Source organism: Canis lupus, chromosome 11, assembly GCF_003254725.2.
Source record: "Canis lupus dingo isolate Sandy chromosome 11, ASM325472v2, whole genome shotgun sequence".
In the NCBI taxonomy this organism is placed as follows: Eukaryota; Metazoa; Chordata; class Mammalia; order Carnivora; family Canidae; genus Canis; species Canis lupus.
This window is the reverse complement of record NC_064253.1, coordinates 6,961,682-6,984,456: the sequence shown is the minus strand read 5'-3', so window position 1 is coordinate 6,984,456 and position 22,775 is coordinate 6,961,682. Positions and strand designations below refer to the sequence as shown.

At 37.2% G+C, this 22,775-nt stretch overlaps 1 long non-coding RNA gene across 2 annotated transcripts in view; it reads right to left on the bottom strand.

The window, feature by feature from the left end:
* The window catches only part of LOC112659718 (uncharacterized), a 247,427-nt gene that overhangs the window by 222,851 nt on the left and 1,801 nt on the right, over positions 1 to 22,775 (bottom strand). Inside the window, exon 1 of one of the 2 annotated variants that reach the window (XR_007413890.1) lies at positions 21,875 to 21,925. The exons of the other annotated variant lie outside the window; for it this stretch is intronic. This is a non-coding gene — a long non-coding RNA (uncharacterized LOC112659718). Of the gene's footprint in view, positions 1 to 21,874; positions 21,926 to 22,775 lie in introns of those variants that run through there. 2 annotated transcript variants of the gene reach the window in all.

The window sequence follows — 22,775 nt, the reverse complement described above, 5'->3', positions numbered from 1 at the left end:
AAAGAAAAATAGACCAATCCAACAAAATAGAGAATCCAGAAATTAAGCCATATAAATATGATCAAGTGATCTTTGACAAAGAAGTAAAGGAAATACAATGGAGAAAAAAGGGTCTTTTCAACAAATGGTATGACAACAACTGGACATTCACATGTAAAACAAAAATTGCATCTAGAAATACACCTTACACCTGTCACAAAAAGTAACTCAGAATGGAACATAGACCTAAATATAAAATGCAAAACTACAGAATTCCTAGAACATAATAGGAGAAAACCTAAACGACATTGGTTATAGTGATGACTTTTTAGATTCAATACTGAAAGGCATAATCTGTGAAAGAAACAATTGATAAGCAGGACTAAGTTAAAATTTAAAACTTCTGCTTTGTGAAATATGATGTCAAGAGAATTAAAAGACAATCTAAAGACTAAGAGAAAAAGTTTGCAAAAGATACGACTGATAAAGACTGCTATCCAAAATAAACAAAGAATTCCTAAAACTCAACAATAAGAAAGCAAACAACCTGATTTAAAAATGGGCCAAAGACCATAACAGACACCTCACCAGACAAGATATACAAATGACAGTTAAGGGTATGAAAAGATGATTGTCACACATCATCAAAGAAATGCAGATTACAATGAGATACCATTACACAGCTATTAGAGTGGTTGGAATTGGGATCACTGGAACACTAAATGTTAGCAAGCATGTGGAGCAACAGTAACTCTCATTCATTGCTAATGATAACACAAAACAGTACAGCTACTTTCAAAGACAGGTAGTTTTTTGCAAAACTAAACATATACTTAATATATAATCTAGCAATTGCATTGCTTGGAATTTTAATTTTAAAATTAAAAGCTTCACACCAAAAACACCAAACACTTCACCCGGACATATATAGCAGCTTTATTCATAAATGCCAAAACTTGAAGACAACCAAGATGTCCTTCAGTAGGTGAATGGATAAATAAGCTTTGGTAAATCCAGACAAATATTAGTTATCACTGAATTTAAAAAATGAGGTATCAAGCTATTAAAAGTCATGGAGAAACCTTAAATACATACTACCATGTTAAAGAAGTCAATCTAAAGGGCTACATACTATATCATTCCAACTATATGACATTCTGAAAAAAATTATGGAAACAGTTCAAAGATCAGTGGTTTTCAGGGATGGGAGAAGGGATGATTAAGCACAGCACACAGGAATTTTAGGGCAGCAAAAATATTCTACATGATATCATAATGGTAGATGTATGTCACTGTGTGTTCGTTCAAACCTGTAGGACATACAACAAAAAACAGTGCACTGTAATGTCATAAACCTTGGACTTTGGATGATTGTGACACGTCAACGTAGCTTTATCAATTGTAGCATACCACTCTGGTGAGGAATGTTGGTGATGGGAAAGCCATACATATGTGAGGGCAAAGGGTATATGGGAAATCTCTGTACCTTCTTAATTTTGTTGTGAACCTTAAATTGCTCTAAAAACAACTGTCCTACTTTTAAAAAAATCATCATGAAATAAAGTGAAAATGCTAGAGATGACCTGACACAGTATGAAAGAGAACACAAGGCTCAGAGAAGAGGGCATGTTAGTATATATGAACACAAAAAAAATGAAACAAACACAAAAGCACTAGCGGACTATGTTCAGGAAGGGCTAGGGGAAACTCCAATTAGTAAAACAATAAAAAATGAATTGGTAGGAGTCACGAATATGGTTGAAGTTTATGACTATCTTCTGAAGGTTTGGACTGGTAGTATAAGATGCTTTAGGAAACTGGGATTCCTAGTACCCACCAGTTGAAAGATTCCAGGGGCCAACTTTAACCATCAGAGACAAAGTAAATCTAATTACCATAATGGGTAGTAAGGTGAAATAATGAGAGGCCAAGTTCTGGGGGATTTATGTCAATGGCTAAAAGACATGGTGAGAGCCTAGGATCTACAGTTTCCTGGTAACTAAGAAAAAAAAGAAAGAGAGAATTTGTGTGTGGATGTGGATACAGATCAAGAAGGTTGCTATCAATTACCTTAGTTAAAAGTTATGATCACTTGCTCAGTTTCCACAATTGAGTCAATTTTCACATGTAGAATTCAAAGATGAAAACACCTGGAAAAGGAGGATGTGATGCCACAACATGTCTTAACAATAGTGATTCTCTTTGTCCTTTCCCAATGGGACCTGCAGCCACTCACCTCAGTAGTTGCATATTCAAAAAGAAAAATGTGTAAGTATTCTGGGGGACATTAAGTCTGGACTGATTCTGACACCAGCAATCCTGGTATCCTGACCCTACTATTATAGTATGGGTATGTGGATATTTACTGATAAATAGAGCCACGGCCTATATTCAACATGTAGAGTGTCCCATGGACCCACACACTCATCCAATATTCATTAATCTGGTGGAACGTACACACTAAGAATCTGATAAAACCCTAACACTGCTTTGATCTGTGGAGTAAGAGCAATCATAGTAAAAAAGGATATCTACATCACACTTAATGCCCATCATAAAACATCCATTCCAGAAGGGTACTAAATAGTTAGGTGACCACGATGACTCAACAAATTACTATCAGTTGACATCTGTCCTTGATTACCCAGGATTTACACAATGGATTCACCAACAGAATAGCCAAAGTGTCAGAGACGGAAGCTATTCACAGGCCTCCCTCTAATCAAGGATAATGTAGTTTTTGACACAAGATCATTTTGTCCAATATGTCAACAAAAGAGACCAAGGCAGAGTATGTGATAAACTACCACTTCTTGAAGAGACAAATATGCTACTTCAGGTCAGGTTGATTAAACTGGACCCTATTCATTCTGAAAAGCAAAGCAACTTTTATCAAGATTAGAAAAGGGAAGAGATTCCCTCCCTTGACAGCAGTCCCTTGGCATGTGCTGTATCTGAGGGCTCACAGAACATCTTATTTACTAACATATGATCCTGAAAAAATTGCCTTGGACCCCCTTTATTTTGAAGGATGTACAACAGTAGGCACAGGCCCAGAACATCCCTTGGTTTTACCACCTACTACACATTTTAGAAACTGCTGGTCTAGCAGAGTGTTGGAATAACCTCTGAGAGGTCATCTAAGAGATGACCTTCTAGAAATATTGGGAATTATTCTTCAAGACACCATACAAACTTTAAAGTTACAACCATTATATTGTGTTGAGTCCCCCACTAGTATATCTGATGGCTCCCAGACCAAAAGGTAGGAAGAGAATCCCTTGGCTTACGACTACAAGCATTGACATATGTGGACAATCTATGCTTCCCATCTCTGCATCTTCAACCTCTATGTGTCTAAAGCTCCTAGTTTCCAGATAGAAATGAATCCAGCAAGGCAAACAGTAGAGCCCTACTAAATGTCAAATTTTGATTGCCACTGGGTCTGTTGGATTCCTCACACCAATAGACCAGTTAGGCAAAGGAGGGGATTATCATCTTGACAGGGAAAATTGATGCTGATAATTATAAAGATTTAGTGTTATTATGACATCTTAGAGCTAGGGTTTGGTTCTCAGCATCATTTAGTGTTCCAACAATCACCTTTACTTCAGAAGTGGTACATTTTATTTTTAGTGTTTCCATTTGGCTCTTTCTTATAGTTTCTAACTTTCTGCTGAATTTTCTGATTTTTTAATTCATTGTGAACATATTTTCCTATCATTATTATAAGAGCTACTGTAAAACTTTTGCCTGCTAATTGCAAAATTTGTTTCATCTCAGGGAGAGTCTCCATTAAATAGTCTTTGTCTTGATAATGGGTCACCTTTTCTTGTTTCTCCATATGCCAAGTTATTTTGGATTGTGTAATGGACATTTTAAATGCTGTGCTGTGGTTACTCTAGATTTTGTTACATAGTTCCCCAAAATGTTGATCTTTGTTGTTTGTTTTATCAGGTAATTAACTTGACTAAACTACAACTGGATACTGTGGCAGCTGGGTAACAGCTCAGATACAAGCTCAGTTTTTTGTCTTAAATATGGTAGCTTACATGGTTCTTCCCCAAACATAACTGGCTCGGAAGTTATCCAAAGAGTTTTAGAGTTTATGCACAAAATATGCAGAAAATGTGAGATTTGTCTCTTTCCGGCTCCCTTCTTTCTGTGTTCTCCCCTTCGTGATCTGCTGTTACACTTGCCTCACACTTGGTCCTCTGGTTCTTTGGGCCACCAGAAACGCACATATTTCTAGGACAATTCTTTTTTTTTTTTTTTTTTTTTTATTTATGATAGTCACACAGAGAGAGAGAGAGAGAGAGAGAGAGGCAGAGACATAGGCAGAGGGAGAAGCAAGCTCCATGCACCGGGAGCCTGATATGGGATTCGATCCCAGGTCTCCAGGCATCGCGCCCTGGGCCAAAGGCAGGCGCCAAACCGCTGCACCACCCAGGGATCCCTCTAGAACACTTCTATAGGCTCTGTATATTACATAAAGAGGGATGCCCTTAGGCTAGAAGCTACAAAACAAAACAAAACAAACAGAAAATCCTTCCATACACACTACCATTCCCTTTATCCAACTGCTGATTGCTCTAATGCCTCCAGTAGCTATTTTTGTCTATTGTTTGTGTTTTTCTATTTTTTCCAGAGTATGTACTTGTCATTTGTGGGAGTGCTGCCTAATATCAGCTTACTTGGTCACTCATGACAACAACCCCCAAGATAAATTTTACCTGTGCATGAACCATGACAGCAACCTTAAGTGCAGGTGACCAGAGCTCAGGCTCCTCAAATGATGGTCTAGTTCATCCTTCCAAGTTATCTACTAGAACAGCAGATGTGCTAGCTAAGGGTGTGTTTGAAACGGGTGTAGCAGGAAGATGATGAGAGTCAGAAAGGGTGTTGGGACCAATTCTAGCAGTGCAGATTAAGGCTTGTCACACCAATTATGTATACAATGGAACATTACTCAGCCATTAGAAACAACAAATACCCACCATTTGCTTCGATGTGGATGGAACTGGAGGTTATTATGCTGAGTGAAATAAGTCAATCAGAGAAGGACAAACATTATATGGTCTCATTCATTTGGGGAATATAAAAAATAGTGAAAGGGAATAGAGGGGAAGGGAGAAGAAATGTGTGGGAAATATCAGAAAGGGAGACAGAACATGAAGACTCCTAACTCTGGGAGACTGAACTACGGGTGGTGGAAAGGGGAGGAGGGCGGGGGGTGGGGGTGGCTGGGTGGCGGTCACTGAGGGGGGCACTTCACGGGATGAGCACTGGGTGTTATTCTGTATGTTGGCAAATTGAACACCAATAAAAAATAAATTTATTATTAAAAAATTTTTTTTAAAAATCCACACCAAACAGAAAACAAAAAAAAAAAAAAAAAAAAAAAAAAAAAAAACAGGCTTGTCACACCAAGCTCTCTTAGAAATTTGTCTGCAGAAATTCCGACCTGTCAGATTTTTTTAAAAAGGCATCAACTTAATGGAAAAGTAGTACAAGTTGGACTCTAATATACACTTCTTTTTTCCTGCTCAAACATCCTCAGGTTCCATGATCTCTGTGCACCCATCCTCAGCCTCTGCTGAAGACGCATCTATAATCTTTTACAGAGGAATGCCTTTGGGTGGCAGGAGCAACCACGCTGGAAGCACTTGGGAGCTTATAACCAACCATCTCCTCCCCACGCCAGCTTTACAGCCAATGAGTAACTGGTGCAGAAATGAGAAAGGTCAGCTCCTATAGTGCAACATGAAATAAAATATGAGGCATAATTTGTGTTGCAGAATCATACGCTTAAACTTTACCTGACCCTGAATCTTTGCTTACCTTTCCCCTTCTATATCTGCTTCCTCTACTTCTTTGTCAATTTCTTCTGGAAGTACTTCCTTAAGAATTCACATACACTCAAATTCCTGGCTGGAAGTCTGTTCTGGGAGAAGCCATCCTGAAATGCTCCATATTCAGTGCACTGCTGTCCCTAACATGGCATGAGAACAGTAGGGTATTGAAGACTTGGAGGGGTGAGCGTGTGATGACAGGCTCATAGAGCTTTGCGCCTGCATGACAACAGGTGCCACAGGCTGGCATAATGCCGCAGATGTCAAAGTGGGACCAGTTGCACCTCAACAGATATAAAAATCTGTCCACACCAGCAGATCCAGGAATCTGCCAAACTGTGTCAGAGACATCAATGGTATGAAGGATAACTCAGAGAAGAGAAGCCCCTGACCAACTGCCCACACTGCTCCAGAAGCTTCTTTCATTCCATATATCCCTGGGGGAAAAAAATGGATAAAAGGATGGTTGAGCATTTTCCTGAAAGTGACCATGTTTTAAACCACACACAACCTGAGATATGAGTATATAAATGTGAATAGAAAACAGAGTAGACTATATGCGAGAAAGAAGTTATTTTTTTCTCAGAAGATTTACATCTTCAAAGCAAAGGCAAGTTCAGTTATATATAATTCATTAATGTTTTAGATTTTTGCATGTCTACATCTTAGGGTTTAAATTTTTGATCCATAAAAACTTCTCCTAGAGTACGATTTTCAAAGTGATCCCTCCTACCTAATGAGAAAGCAGGAATTTCTATCTCATTCATAGAAAAGGAAATAAAATATCACTTAGATGGTTAAATGATTTGCCTAATGCCACAAACAAACCAGCTACCATGAAACAAATATTCAAAATAATTTTCTGACCTTGAAGTCCAATTCAGTTTTTTCTCAAACCTCGGAAGCAGTGTAGGACACAGTAATTGAAGCCTAGCTGAGACAGTTCATCACTTTGAGTCCCACATTTCTTTTGCATTTGGAGCAGGGTCCCCACAGTGTACTAACCCACAATACTCTTAGCAACTCTTGGAGACATTTTATCATCTGGATGGTTGTGGAAATATTCATGCAAAGAAATGTTTGCTTCTTCAGAGAACAACTTTAAAACTCAACTGACATGCCTGAGAGTTCTGCATATTCCAAACCTAGAATCAGAATTACCTGATTTTCTATACGTCAGAATTACCTAGAGGTTTTTATTTTTTTTAAAGATTTTATTTATTTATTCATAGAGACACACAGAAAGAGAGAGAGAGAGAGAGAGAGAGAGAGAGAGAGGCAGAGACACAGGCAGAGGGAGAAGCAGGCTCCATGCAGAGAGCTTGATGTGGGACTCCATCCAGGGACTCCAGGATCACGCCCTTGACTGCAGGCGGCGCTAAACCGCTGCGCCACCAGGGCTGCCCCCTAGAGGTTTTTAAAAACACTAACAACTAGAACCTATATCATCTCAGAGGTTCAGATTTAGTAGGTCAGAGGTAGAGTCTTGGCTTACGTATTTTTAAGATTTGCTGTAGAGAACGCCCATGCAAAACAGAAGTCTGAAAACTCTTGTTCCTACCTGACTTTGACTACCTAGCCTTCAACTCCGGTGTCCCATTGTTTGGGTCTTTTATTTGGCCTGGGGCACCTTGTTTGGCCTCTGCTCCCCTAGACTCTCATGACACTGTCTCAGTTCACCAATGGATTTGAATCAGTAACTCCTCAGTGAGTCTTCCTCTTCAATACCATGGCACTTGGTCAGCTCCTATAACTCCTCCGTTGGTTTGCATTAATTCACATGCTTGGATCTCTTCAGCATCTCACCATAAAAGCATCCTGCTCTATTCCTCACTCTCAGTGGCAAAAATTACTTATTTCAACTAAAATTAAGTAGCCTGTGTCATGATGATTTAACCTCTGGTTGGCTATCACTCTCAAATTCAGTGTATTTCTGACATAACCTTTCTATATTGTTAAATAATTTGATGTCAATCTACATCCCAACACACTCTTTTCCTTAATATATGGGGTATAGAGATAGCACAGTATTGCCATGAGTAACAGTCCTCCTCTTTGAATCTTATAGATAAGCTCTTGTAAATCCATGAAAATGGCCTCTTGAAAATGGCATCAATCTTGAATTTGTGATTATAATTCGTCTCCTCCATTTTGATAGTTCTGGAGATTTTGCTTATCAAAGAAATAAATAAGAATATTGTATTAACCACCCTCTGTTCCGAACATACAAAAGAAAGATCAGGTTAAAAAAAAACCTCCATAATAAATAGACAACTATTTCATGGTAACTTCATGACAGCTATGTATCCTACAGGCTATGTCAGATAGGAGGCAAGCATTCCTGGGCACACGGCAAAGACAGGTCCAGTCTTCCAAACACTCATCAATTCTGACAGCTTCATCTATGAACCTTTCACACAATATATGTTTCTCTTACTCCTATCTGCAACCAACATAGTCCTTCGATATGTGTGTAATGAAGGGAATGCTAAGCTATGCATACAAATGAATCCCAGGGTAAATCAGAAGTCTTTGTGTATCCCTGCCAAGAAGATGGCACATAAAGAGCATGAACTCTGTGGACACCAGAAAAAGCACCCTACAGCAGTAATTTCGTAACTGGTGTCAAGTTTAACCTCGTGATATGTATAAGAAATTACCTCCAAAGTACATTCAAATAGTTCTTCATAAAAGCTTCCCTAATGATAGGAGACAAAATATAGACTCGGGATATTTATCAAACACCTAGATTCTACATATAGTAATCAATATCTCATATCTAGAAAAACTAATAGTTCTACCTAACTAAACACAATGTACTAAAGAGATCCACAGGCACCCTTAATTTAGTTTAGACTCAAAGATGGAAAATAAAAGGAACTTCATAGATGCAGAAATCACTACCATGATCTTAACATAAGAAGCAGAGAAGTTAATTTAATAGATCTATTTCCTCTGAGAACCCAGAATTATACTACCAAACTGAAGCGCAGTGTCAGAAAAATTTTCAGATCTTATAAATTTCTTTAAAGGTGACTCTTCCAAAGAAGCAAATTTAATGATTACAGTTCCTGAACCACTCAGTTTTAAAGGTGCTGCTGGACAGGTGGTCTAAGTAAACAACAGTGGATATGGTTGGAGGTACAGGTACAGGCAATCAAGAAGAGTCACTGGCTTTAGGAAGGAAGATGTCAGGTATCACAAAATTCTTGTCAGCATACAACTGTTCTGCTAGACCACCATTTCCCAATGGAATGGGTTATGCTTCGAGGCAGCTGTGTGACCCAGAGCCTTAGGCTAATGATTTCTCAACATACAATTTCCTACCTCCTCTTCACTAGAAATGGAAAAAATCTGAAATCTCAAAATGTTAAAAGCCTAGCGTCACATGAAATCTGAAATTGTTCCCAATACAATTCAGTAATGCTCCCATATAATCATACTCTTCCCAAGACAATTCAAGGTTATGCCAGATTCTTTATCATTTTATCCAAGACAATCCAGTCTTCACCCTGTACCTCGCGGTGTGCTGAGAAGAAGTCACAGAAATACATCTCTAGCTTGTCTGCTTATAAATAGAGCTCACTAGTCTAACAGGACGGTCGTCAATAACCAGGCCACTTGACTCAAAGGTGTTTACGACTTCCTTTTTGGTACTTAACATTTTGAACTTGAAGTAACACAGAAGACAGAAGATAGTCTTCTGGGTCTAATTTGTTCATTCATGTTGCCTTGTGTCAAAACTCATGGTATTGTCTTTGAAAAGAGGTAAATTTTACCCAGTGGAGTCTCTGTGCGTAGTAGAGCGAAGTGGCAAAAGGATGACCTCTTATTCTGGTGTCAAGATCTGTCTGTGGTTCTTGTTTCACTATTGCACTTCTTGTCTGAATCACTTGATAATCTTAGCAACAAGGAATTCTGAGCAAAACAGTAGAAGGTGAAACAATGCCTGCCCAGTAAAATAAAATTGACAATTTACTCACTTTGGAGCTCCTGATTCTTACCTACTATGGCATAGATGAGTGGCTGGATGTACAGCTGAGAGGCAGAACTACAGAGTAATAAAATTTTATAAAGACAAATATCCTTGTATGAGGATATTAAATGAACCACTTACATCTCTGAAAATTAAAAGAAAGAAACAAAAGAGATCCGAGGGTTCCAATGCTACTGCTAGCACTACAAAAGTGGAAGAACGAAATGGGACCGGGAATGGGGAGCGTGAGGGTAGTAGCAGCATGAAGTTCAGAGGAGGTCACTTTCCCAAGTTGATTTCAACATACAAGTAAAATCATATGATCTAGAACCTCAGTCCACAAAATTAAGGGTTTAAGAAATACAACTTTTGAAACTGCTCTACTTATGCTCCTATTGCACCAAATAGCAGACATAAGTCTACTATGAGTCTCCTCCCCCAATTTTCTCTGGGTTTTGGTCAAATTGGAGGTACCAAAGGATGATACAGAAGGGAGGGGACACTGGGCCTTCTTTTATTTGTTTGTTTGGGGGATGTCTATTTAAGCACTACTACTCACAATACTTCTTGTCTTTATCCACCAAAGCACCTTCATGCCCTGTGGCTCTTTCTGCTATTCATCAAAGCAGGGGAGGCATTCTTTCCTCCCCTACATTCCCCAAAACCAGGAACTTCCATCATGCTCTCTCTGTAGCATCCAGTCAGCTGATTCAAAAATCTATGGTTGGGTACGCCTAAGTGGCTCAGTGGTTGAGTGTCTGCCTTCAGCTCAGGGCATGATCCCTGGGTCCTGGGATTAACTCCTGCATCAGGCTCCTGGAAGGAGCTTGCTTCTCTCTCTGCCTATGTCTCTCTCTCTCCCTCTCTCTTTCTCTCTCTCTCTCTTTCATGAATAAATAAATAATTTAAAAAGAAATCTATGGTTGGTACCTTCTTAAAGTTTTGCTGTTGCCCTGAGAACAACATGGAATGGAGGCTCAGTGCAGAGTTCAAGAATGAATACAACAGAAAAGGTCTGCAGCAGGTCTTGAAAGGCAATGAGAACTGGCCAAAGGAGAAGGAGACATGAAGAGCAGAAGGTATCCTAAGCAGAAAGTGGCGCACACATAGAGGCAGATGGGAGTAACAAAGGTTGGTGTGTATGAGGGAACTCTAAGAAGTGGCAGGAGATGGAGCTGAAGGATGAAGCCAAGTCAACTCACATGGAACCTTAAAAGACAGTTAAGGAGCTTATACTCGGTCTGCATCAGGCTTTTTCAAGAATGGGGCACACCAGTGGAGATGCAGGCTGACCATAAATGGGGATGAGGCATGGCAAATCTGGGGGAATGGATTCCACTGCCCTGTCAACACCACCATGGCTATAGAATAGAGTATTATTTACACAATCTTCACCTCTATATTGGCAACACTACCCATGAGGACAGAAAAGGAAGATCTACATAAAGTTTCTTCTTACCTCTACAGGTGAACAATCATACTCATCATCAGTATTTTATTTACATATATACCTTTTTTTTTTTTTTAGAGAGAGAGAGAAAGAAAGAGGGAGAGACATGGGGAGGGGCCAAGGGAGAGAAAGCTAGAATCCCAAGCAGGCTCTCCATCCAGTATGGAGCCAGACATGGGGCTTGATCTCACAACCCTGAGATCATGACCTCAGCCAAAATCAAGAGTGAGACACTTAACCGACTGAGCCACTCACTCACCCGTCCCTACAATCACATCTTAATCATGGTCTATAATAGCCTTGATAGTTTCTAAAAAGATTCCATTATATATTTCTTTACTGAATAAAAGCCACTGTGAATATATGAATATATAGACTTTTTTTTTACTGTTCTTTAAGTTCAAAAATTCCATTTATAGTACCCTTACAATATATGATGAAGTAAAAAAATTAGTTGAATTTATAGAAATAGAAAACTTATGTGATGAGTTTAGCATCTAACTGATATGAGAAAATGCAATGTTAAGGAGAATTATGAAGTATGAAATCTTGAAATATTTTTGTTATGAAACATTTCAAAAGTATGGGTGAGTGGAGCAAATAGAAGATGTATTTATTCACCATGCAGATTTAACAAATGTTACTTCTATAACATATGTAACTTTTATTAAATCACTTTATCTTTGCTAGAAGTTTTAAAGAACTACAACTTCCAGATATACTTGAACCCCTTTTGTAGTCCTCCCCCATTCTTAGAAGCGCTTCCTCAAGTTCATGTGTATCTTTGTATTTCACATTTTTCTGAAAACAGATGTATCTAATAAGCATATATAGTGTCCATTTATTTACATATATACCATCATAACATAGTTTACCTTTTTCCTAAAAAATGTTTAAAAATTAATCCATGGTGAAACATGTCATCTGTTTTTTCATTATCTAAATAATTCGTTGTTTATTTATCCAGTCCTCTATTGATAGACTATTTCTAACTTTTGCCACTGCACCTACATGCATTTTTTTTTTCAGTCTGTATTCAAGAGACACTTGTAGGTCTATATTCAAAATAGGAATTGGGAAGTAACTGCTAGTGCTTTGCCAATTCTACGAACAATTACCAAATGGCTCTGGAAAATTGTTACAAAATTCATACTTTCTTGGGTGTAATATGAAACTTAGTGTTTCCTCATGTTCTCATCAATGTTGATAATGTCAGCCTTATTTTTTGCCAATGTGATGGGTCACAATATATCTATGATTTCAAAATGCATTTCCCTCAGTGCTAGTGATATTAAGCAACTCTACCTGTGTGAATTGGTCATCCTTTCCTCTGTGAACTGCCTGTTCATGCTTTTTGCCTAGACTTCAATGATTTGTTTTTCTGTATTTGTTCGTGTATTCTTTATCAATTTTGGTTTCTATCTCTTTGTTAAGTTATATGTTTTACAAGTATTGTCTCCAGTCTGTGGCTTGAATTTCTCATGAGCAATTTTTGATGTGGGCACATTACCAGTATTTTCCTTTATCATTTGTGTTTTTTTGAGACTCACAAATCATTTACTAAGCCAGTATCATAAAAAGTCTCATTTTTTCCAGAAAAAATTATAGTTAAGTTTTTCAAATTCGTATTTTTACTTCTTTTGGATTTTATTTTTGTGCATAGTGTCAGGTAGAGGTCAAATTTTATTTTTTTCAAATGAACTAATTGTCCCAGTGTTTTTTAGTCTGTCCTTTTAGACTTTGTAGAATAGTTAGTCTTTTTGTGATTGCTTTGTGAAGACATACCTTCTATATGTCATGCTCTCACATGCTCCTAGCTAGGCTCTGTTGTTTTATTGATATATTGTTTTCTTTGGGCTAATGACCACTGATGATCATTTTTCTAAATTATAAGTTGAAGGTTTTACAAATTAATGTAGCCCAAACTCCTCACATCAAAATTCAGTTGTGACTAGAGTAACTATTAACTGAATTTTCTTTAGCATTAGCATATTGTAGAAAGGACATGCATAGGCTTCAGACTCTGATGGCTGGATAATCCCAGCTGGCCAGGGGCCATCAACATGTGGTTAAATATTCTCTGCCCCCCACGTCCTTACCTACAAAACAGAGAAGAAAAACAATCCCTCACCTGCTTATGATCTATTATTCTTCTTATCTCTTCTCTTTCACAGCCCTTGTCATAAGCCATAATAATCTCCCTCATTTGTTTTCTTACTTATCTCTCCATATAAACAAGAATATAGAACAGGTCTATCCATTTACCATCAGATTCAGGATCCTACAATAGTGCCCAATAAATGACATATAATTTATAAGTTTATGTCAAATGGTGAATGAATAAATAAAGTACTAGATTTAAAGGAACAAGATTTAAGTAAAAAAAAATCTTTGTACTTTTCCTACATACATGCTATAATTCATTATATTATTGCAGAGCATTTTAATACTATAAACCTCATGATTATTTCTTGCTGACGTAACTGATAAAAAATTTTACCTTCCAAGCTTACTGAGAGGTGAGAAGTTGAAATATGTGTTGGAATAGTCATGAAAGGCCATGTAGGTACTCTTAGCAAAAACCTCTGAAAAATAAGTAGGATGTAGCCACATAAAAAAGGAGCAGCAGAGATATTATCAATAAACGGGATAGCAAGACAAGAAGCTCTCATCTGGGAATGAATATGAAATGGTTGAAATGGGAACCTAACTAAAAGATCAGAAGATATGGAAAGTTATGGAGTGAATTTTATCATTTTACCTGTCTAAAACACATCCCCTTCATGCTGAAAGAGAGAAAGAAAGAAAGAAAGAAAGAAAGAAAGAAAGAGAAAAGGCAAGCAGGCATTAATAATGTCCTTAAAATATTTCTTCTCAGTAAGCAAATTAGGTTAGAGGTTGAAATTTTGTATTCTTCCAGGATCAGGATACATACACAACATTAAAACCTCTTTCACTTACAATCTTAGAGAAACCAACTCTTCTGTTGGATCTCTGGTACTTTCTGCTTTCCTGAGAGGATGTGTTCTGAGTATCCTAACAGTGCTATCAAAGTAAAAGGATAATTGAATTTTTCTTATTATGTTAACACTTTAAATATCAAAGTAAAATAGCACTGATTTCAATTACCAAATTAAATTAGCCTAATAGGGCAGAAATTTATGAAACCGAAAATTTATTTCCAAGCTTAGGGCTTCCTAAAGTGAGTCTGATTTCACAAAATCCCTATTTGAATTTAAAACTTGGCTCTTCAACCAATCTAACATCAAACTAAATTTTATTTGAGTTTAATATTAAGAACACTGTGGTATTTCATCAAAGTAAGAGGATAAAGATGATATAACCAAATGTCAATTAGTAAGTGCTTTGTCAATATCATTAGCATTTGTGTTTTTTAAGACCTTATGATGTTAATAGAAGGTTAATTTTTGAAAAGCCCATCTATCCCATCTAGAACACATTCAGCCAGTCACATACCACTAGAGGGCAATGAAAAAGATGTTAGCAGAAAATGTAATCAGACTAAAATTCTCATCTCTATACACTGACAATATTTTCATCATTAGGCATATTTAAATAAAGTTTTTATGAAATGTATCAATTTCCTTGTTTTAGGAAATGAGATTGAATGAAAATAAAAGACTAATTCTAAATGTTATGCAAAAATAGTAAAGTTAGAGTACATACCTAATGAACAACTCAAGAAAGAATTTTCTGGAAGCCATTTTATTATTCTCAAATTTGATCAATACAATCAGTATATTACCTGACTGTCAAGCCAAGTCATTTCATATCAGCTTCTACCTCTTCACTGTAAAGATCTCTTACAATTTTTTTTCTGATTTCCTTACATATTTGTCAAACTTGATATTAATTCTGTCTCTAGGAGCAGAGTACTTTCAACACTCAGCCTATACAAGTGTGTCTAGAATCCTCAAAAGTGTTAATGCCAAGGGACTGGCTTAGAAGGGGGTTGGGAAGATATAGGGAGGAAAATATTTCATATCATATTGCTAGAGACAGAACTCTGTCTGAAGTGGAGATAAAGGGCACCTGGATGGCTTAGTGGTTAAGCGTCCACCTTTGGCTCAAGTCATGATTCTGGGTTCTTGGGATCAAGTCCCACATCGGGCTCTCTGCAGGGAGACTGCTTCTCCCTCTGCCTGTATCTCTGCCTCTCTGCGTCTCTCATGGATAAATAAATAAAATCTTAAAAAAAAAAGTGGAGGTAAAACTCTCCTCATAGCTACTTTTCCTCCCCACCCTCTTATGAAGGCTCTGGGAAAGCCTATTACCTCACTCTCCTCATCAATTTTCATATTCATTCCACTATACCAAAAAGCATTTATTATCTCTGACTGAATCTGTTCCTTGGTGTTCTATTAATGTATCTAGAGTGGTCACAAAGTCAGAAAGTATTTGGGAATACGTTTAGAGATATTTAGATGATAGAAGTATGACTTTACCTCTCCAGAATCAACAAGAGTAGAAAATCTAAATTTCAAGAATTGTACTGTACAAAACCCAATTTTTTCACTTCACTACTTAAAAACTTATATAAAATAACTACTCCATGAAAATACTTAAAGTATTTCCAAAATTAACCAAAGATAAATGGCTGACATTTGCAGACTCTAAAGTTCATTCTTTTGTGGGCACCTGGGTATCTCAGTGGTTGAGTGTCTGCCTTTGGCTCAGGTCATGTTCTCGGGGTCCTGGGACAGAGTCCCACAACAGGCTTCCTGCGAGGACCCTGTTTCTTCCTCTGCCTATGTCTCTCCCTCTCTCTCTGTGAATAAATCAATAAAAATCTTTAAAAAAAAAAACTAAAATTTGTTCTCTTTAGAAATTTACAGGTTTTTTTTTTTATTTTAAGCTTTACTCTTCAAGAGGTATTCAGAGATAAAGTTACATGTAGTGCCTTAATTTGGCTAAGATTAGTAGTTAATTAAGCGATTTCTTATTTATTAAATCATTTTAATTTTCCCACAACTTCTAAGAACTGGTATGGATTACACACAGCAACCTCAATACAGTCTCTGTGAACACAGCAAGGACAACAGGAACAAGAAGACTATCCTAATTCGTAGTGAGTGTCGCTTTCCACAGTGTATAAACTCCCACAGTGGCCATTGCCAGTTACCATAACCATGAGGTCAGCACCTGTAGAGTGGGAGTTAATGCTGTGTCTGGAGAGCAAGCCCCAGTCCACCGTAGCCTTCGAGATCGGAAGATCTGAGAGCCTAAGTGACTTGTGCAAAGTCACACAACTAGTAACAACTCACAGCTCAGAGCCCTGAATTTTTGAATTGTCTCTTCCAATTCAAGTTCAGGAGTTGTTCTGCTATAGCAAATTGATCTCAGGTGTCTTAATCCTCTCAATGCTGTACAGTGCATAAATTAAGATTTTCAAGTGAAGGTATGTTTACTTCCTAAACTGTCGGATAGCATCCACTTTCTGCTGTTTTCCTAAAGCAAGATTAAAAAAAAAAATTAAACTTTAGTATGGGTTTAAAGGTCATCTTAGAACAACTTAGAAAATGAAAAACTAAGATACACTTTTTGACATATGCCTCCCTTATTACTAATAATTTCTTATTAGTCAGTCCTGAAGCCTGCCAGCTCCTTCTCAACATTCAGGATTGTGACTGTCCAATTGTCCGATGCTGCTTATTTCTTATTGATGAACTGCTCCCTCTCGTCTCATGGGTTTTTCTGTTTCTGTTAGTAAAAATTATCTGAACTAATCTCAGATTACTCTTAGTTAGCCTTTGAGAAACCTTAGCAGTGTCCAAAATCTTGCTTTCTATTAACTTGAACAAAGGCAAGGAAATGAAAAGACAGGAAAAGAAAAGAAGAGTAAGCCTCAGACAAGTTCTGTCCTATGGAAACACAAAAATTCTTGTGATTTACTGTTCCCTCACAAGTTAATAAAGTAAAATGTCTACTGTGCGAGATGTGTGCAAAATATTTGGGAAATCTCTTATAATTTGAAAAAGAACACTAAGGAGGAAAGACATGCCTTAACAAATAATAAAATAAATTATAAAGGTCCATGAACTGGAGGATTATGGCACAGGCCAATACAGAGACAGATTGATAAAAAAGCATGGATCAAGTTTGCCCAATTACGGTGAAATGAAATCCTTCCCAAAACCATTTCCATGACAAACACTCCTCAAAAATATGACCTCCTTTATCCACCTCTTAGAGATTTACAATCTATTTTAGCCCATTAAACCATCTGAGAAGTACTATTTTATGGAAACCTGTCTCAATTTACATAACACTACATTTTTCCCCAACTTGTGTGACCCCTGACATTCTTTTCCAGAGAATTCCTAAAATTATCTTCCCAAGAACACTGTTTGTAGTATGTTGAAATAAAGAATCCATTAATGGATCCAAATATGGATGTTAATACATAATGTGAAAAAAAATGTGAGAGAAGCACTCGTCAGTAAAAGACAGTAGGAAGAAAATGAATACTAGAAAACCTATGATTTTTAGGACCTCCCGACTGGTTCAATTGGAAGAACATGCAACTCTTGATCTGAGGGTTTTGAGTTTGAGCCCCACATTTGGTGGAGAGATCACTTAAAAATAAAGAATAACTGATACGTTAATGTTTAGAAATTTAAAATAAAAAAGGCAATTCTCTACCTTACTTCCTATGGGCAAATAAAAATTTAAACATGAAAACTAAAGCTATAAAAGAAATACAACAACACATTAGTTAATGTGCTTGAAATATCAAGAAGGGAAAAACTTTCTAGAGCTAACACTGGAGAAAGACATCTACAATTATCACTAAATAAAAATTTCAACTTCTGTAAAGGGCACCAACATTAATAGTGATCAAATAAAAATGGAAAGTGACTAAAATTATTTGAATTTGCAATACCTATAATGGGTCTCATATTAATAAAAGGAAACACACAATAACTGGCACCATAATTTAACAGAGAAATCACAAAGGTAAAAATGTTAGTGGCATTTAAATTCCAAAATGATGTTCAATCTAACGACTAATGAAGTAAGTACAAATTCAAACAATAACGAAATTGCATTTTTCATCATTCAGATCAGAAAATAATTGAAAAAAAAATTAACAATACCCAGTGTTGATAAGAGAATAGAGTAATAGAAATTCTTATTTCTTCTTGGTAAGCAATGATACAAGTTTTCCAGGACAATTCTGCAACAACCATGAAAAGTTAAGTATGGTTACCTTTTGACTCAATTCCACATGTGGAAGTGTATTTAAAAGAAAACGTGCAAAGATGTGTGCAGTTGACAATAGGGCACGTTGATTAAATGGTCGATTTTAAATGCAATGACATGAAATTTTTCAGTTGGGAAGTGTTTGATTATGATTAACATTCATGAGGTATCTGTGAGTACAGATATAACCAAGACAAGTAAGGCACTTGACTCATGAAACACCTATTGTGGTGGGAAAAATAATAACCAAATGTGCAAGAAAAATTATTAGTACTTGTAGTGATCTGTAAGTAACAAGGTGACTACTTTTACAGTGAATGGTCAGGAACAGTGTCCCTGAATGTCACTTAAGCTAAGACCTGAATGTTAACAAATGTCACTCAGACAAGATGGTAATGTAAAAGGAGTTTTTATTTTATTCTAAGTGTAATGGGAATCCACTGCAGAGATATTTTAAGATGGAATTTTCACTCTAGAGGCATCAAAACTGTTGGGTTGACAGGACACCAGATAGAGGCAGTATTGAATCAGGTAGACCTATGTGAAGCCTCCTGCTCTAGAGCGGATGAAATGCAATGAGATCTTGGACTGGGGTGGCAATATTAAATATGGAAAAAAGTGAGAGGATTTGGAATATATTGTAGGGGTAAAACAGATGGCACTTGCTGATTGATTAAATACAGCGATGTGAAAAAGACAGGGATTTTAAAAAATCATTAATTTTGATTTGAGCAACTAGGAGGAAGATTGTGATATTGACTCAGATAGAAAGAGAGAAAAGGTCATTGTAGGACCTGGGACATTAGTAATTCAGATGCCTACTTTAACTATTTATGTTTGAGATGCCTACTTCTATATTCAAGTAAAGATTATCAACCAGCCAAGTAGATATAGGATGTCAGAATTCCAAGAGAGGGTAGATCTGGAAAATAGATCTTGGAATCACATAATTAGTGTTTACAGAAAGAACCCAGGATGTGAAGGAACCAGGGCAAGGGGGCGGGGCAGACCTCGCTCCTGGCCGTGCCATCATTAGAAATAGAACAAGAGTCTGAATCCTGGTTCCGCAATCTTCCAGCTCTACAATTACACACACATTAGCACCTCTACTCCGCAGTTTTATCATCTGTAAAATGGAGATAATCTTAATGAAAAATTCCTAAAGTCTGCTGGAGGATTCATGGAAGTAACCATGAATGCACAGCATCATCTCCAACACACAATAAGTGTTCAACGATTGTTTGTTATTGCACTGGAAAGATGTCCACAGTTTTCCTAAAGTATTTATAAGTAATGAAAGTATTTTTTAAAAGATTTATTTATTTGACAGAGGGAGCATAAGCAGGTGGAGCCGCAAAGGAAAAAGGACATGCAGACTCCTCACTGAGCAGGGAGCCCAACTCGAAGCTCGATCCCAGGACCCTGGGATTATGACCTGAGCTGACTAACTGACTGAGGCATCCAGGTGCCTCAGTAATGAAAGTATTTTTAGCAATCAATGAAAACACAACTATATGCAAGCCGAGGAAAAGAAAAACATAGAAATACAGATGGTGCCCAACGTACGATGGTTTGACATACAACGTTTTGACCTTACAATAGCACAAAGGTGATGCACATTCAGTAGAAACCATACTTCAAATTTTGACTTTTCATCTTTTCCCAGACTATTGTTTTTGTGTTCTTTGCTGGACAGCAGCAGCAAGCTACAGTTCCTGGGCAGCCACACAATCATGAGGGGAGTAACTGATAGACTTCTAACCATTCTGTTTTTCACTTTCAGTACAGTCATCAATTACATGGGATGTTCAACACATTATAATAACATAAGCTTTACGTTGGATTATTTTGCCTATCTGTAAGCTAACGTAAGTGCTCTGAGTATATTTATGGTAGGCGAGGCGAAGCTATGATGTTCAGCAGGTTGGGATATTAAATGCATTTCTGACTTAAGTTATTTTCAACTTACTCTAGGTGTATCGACATGTCACCCCATCATAAATCCATGTAAGTTGGTATGAAGTCAGTAGTATGTAAAAGTCTACTAGAAAAAGTAGAAACTAAGATTTGGTTCAAACTAGAGAATTGAAGAAAATTATAAAGAAGTAAAATCAAAAATAGTTCAGGGGAAAAGGACCTCAGAATATAACTAGGTAGGTAGGATCTTAAAAATGTCTCATCTGTGGATGAGATACTAGGATCTCTGCCACACACCAGCCCTGTATATGAATTACTATACGTCCATGTCACACAGGCCACCATGGATGCCAGACATGCAGCTCTCAAATGCATATATGAGGCTTATTTTACAATGTCCACTGAATTCTTTTTTATTTAAAGCATCCCTTCAGTACCTCTTAATGTTTACGACTCCACAGACTGGAGGAAAGAAAGTACTATTTCAAATAAAGGGAAATATTTTCCTCAATTTTCATTTCTTCATTGGGTCACTGGAGGGGGAAAAATAAGCACTCACAACTGATTATTTTCTTCAAAATGTATGTGGTTTATGGCCATTCAAAAATGCAGAGTTGGAGCATTCTACATGGTGTTAATGAGACAGGTAGAATGAATCATTCTTTGAATCAGTATTTCAACAAAAGGATGGGAGAGAGGAGCTGAATTCTCTCACTTCTCTGACTTGTCTAAACCTTTAAGAAAAATATTGTTTTTTCCTCCCTCCATTCAAGGGTAAAATAATATCCTCCCCCTACCCAGAGTCACATAAGAATTGAAGAAAAGACAATAAAATTCCGTATCTGTGTAGTCACTTATGTGCAGCTGCTATACTCTACAAACAACAGCTGGGCAATTATGAATATCACCCTTGTATTCTCAAACAGTCGGAAAATCATTTGTATTTAAGTTAAAGCTTTAATGCTTCTGCTATGTGTTAATTCTCTCTTCTGCTCATCATCCCTTCCCCCCTTGGCTTCCCTGCTTCCCTATCTCTCAATATAAAACTCTATCAAATGCACTCAGCATAATTTTCCCTGAGGGAAAAGCAATGCTAAAGTTTATTGCCTGTACAGTTATTTGGGCAACTTGGAAAAACTTTCAACTTGGGTTTTTCTATCAAAATGGATTCTGAAGGCAGTTAATACAAGTCCTAATATGTTTCTAGGAATACTGGGGATTCAGTTCTCACTCTTTACTTTCTAACTCCTGCCATATCTATTTCTTATAAATATTAAAGGGAATGAACATAACCAGGGAAATTGCAAACTTCTTTAAGAATTATTTGAAAACGATATATAACTCTCTATGACTTTATTCATATGGATTTGAAATTCCTCTCACTGGAAATGATTTTTTAGTCTATGCTATCCTGTCCTTTAATCTTAAAACTATATCCTTTACAGGTTAAATTGGACCAATCTCCTTTTCACGTACCTCTCCAACCATTAAACTCCCTCCAAACCAACTCACAAAGCTCCAGCTGCCAGTTAAGGAATGCAACATTTTGTGTTTGGGGCCCATTGAGCATAAGTAATTGACTATTACAGCACAATGGTACCCTTGCTTACCTCCTGACATCTTCCACCCATGTATCCATATACCTCAATAACTTTCTGTTTCTACTCCTCAACATTGAAAGGAAGGAAAAAAGAGAGGGAGAGGAACTCAAGGTAAGGAGAAGGAAACCAGAAAGGAAGAACATATGTTGCATGTCTTCTTGTAGAATCAACAAGGAAATGGAATAGGTGAGTTATACATTTATTTTAATACCACCCATCAATGAATCCTTATGTCAATCCTTTGGCCTTTCTTATTCACATGATACAGGTAATAAGTTCTGAAAACTGATTGCCAGAGGGTTTGTGCAATATACTTCAGGTCACATACCTACAGAGTAGGAAGCAAAAGGACCAGGACTGAAGGTCACATCTAGTAGATTTCAAGCCCCAATTATTTTTATTCTTTTTTCCATAAGATGTTTCTGTTGCAAGAGAGGTTAAGAATTCTCTCTCATGGGATATCTGGGTGGCTCAGTAGTTGAGCATCTACCTTTGGCTCCGGTCGTGATCCTGGGGTCCTGGGATCAAGTCCCACATCGGGCTCCCTGCAGGGAGCCTGCTTCTCCTTCTGCCTGTGTCTCTGCTGCTCTCTGTGTCTCTCATGAATAAATAAATAAAATCTTTAAAAAATAACTTAAAAAGAATTCTCTCTCTCATATGCACAATCATATGGGCCATGACTTTACAAGTCTGTGTGACATTGCTACCCACCAGAGGAGCAGACAGGACTATTATTTGGGGGGGTTAATACTGATCAAGGAATATCACAGAACTGC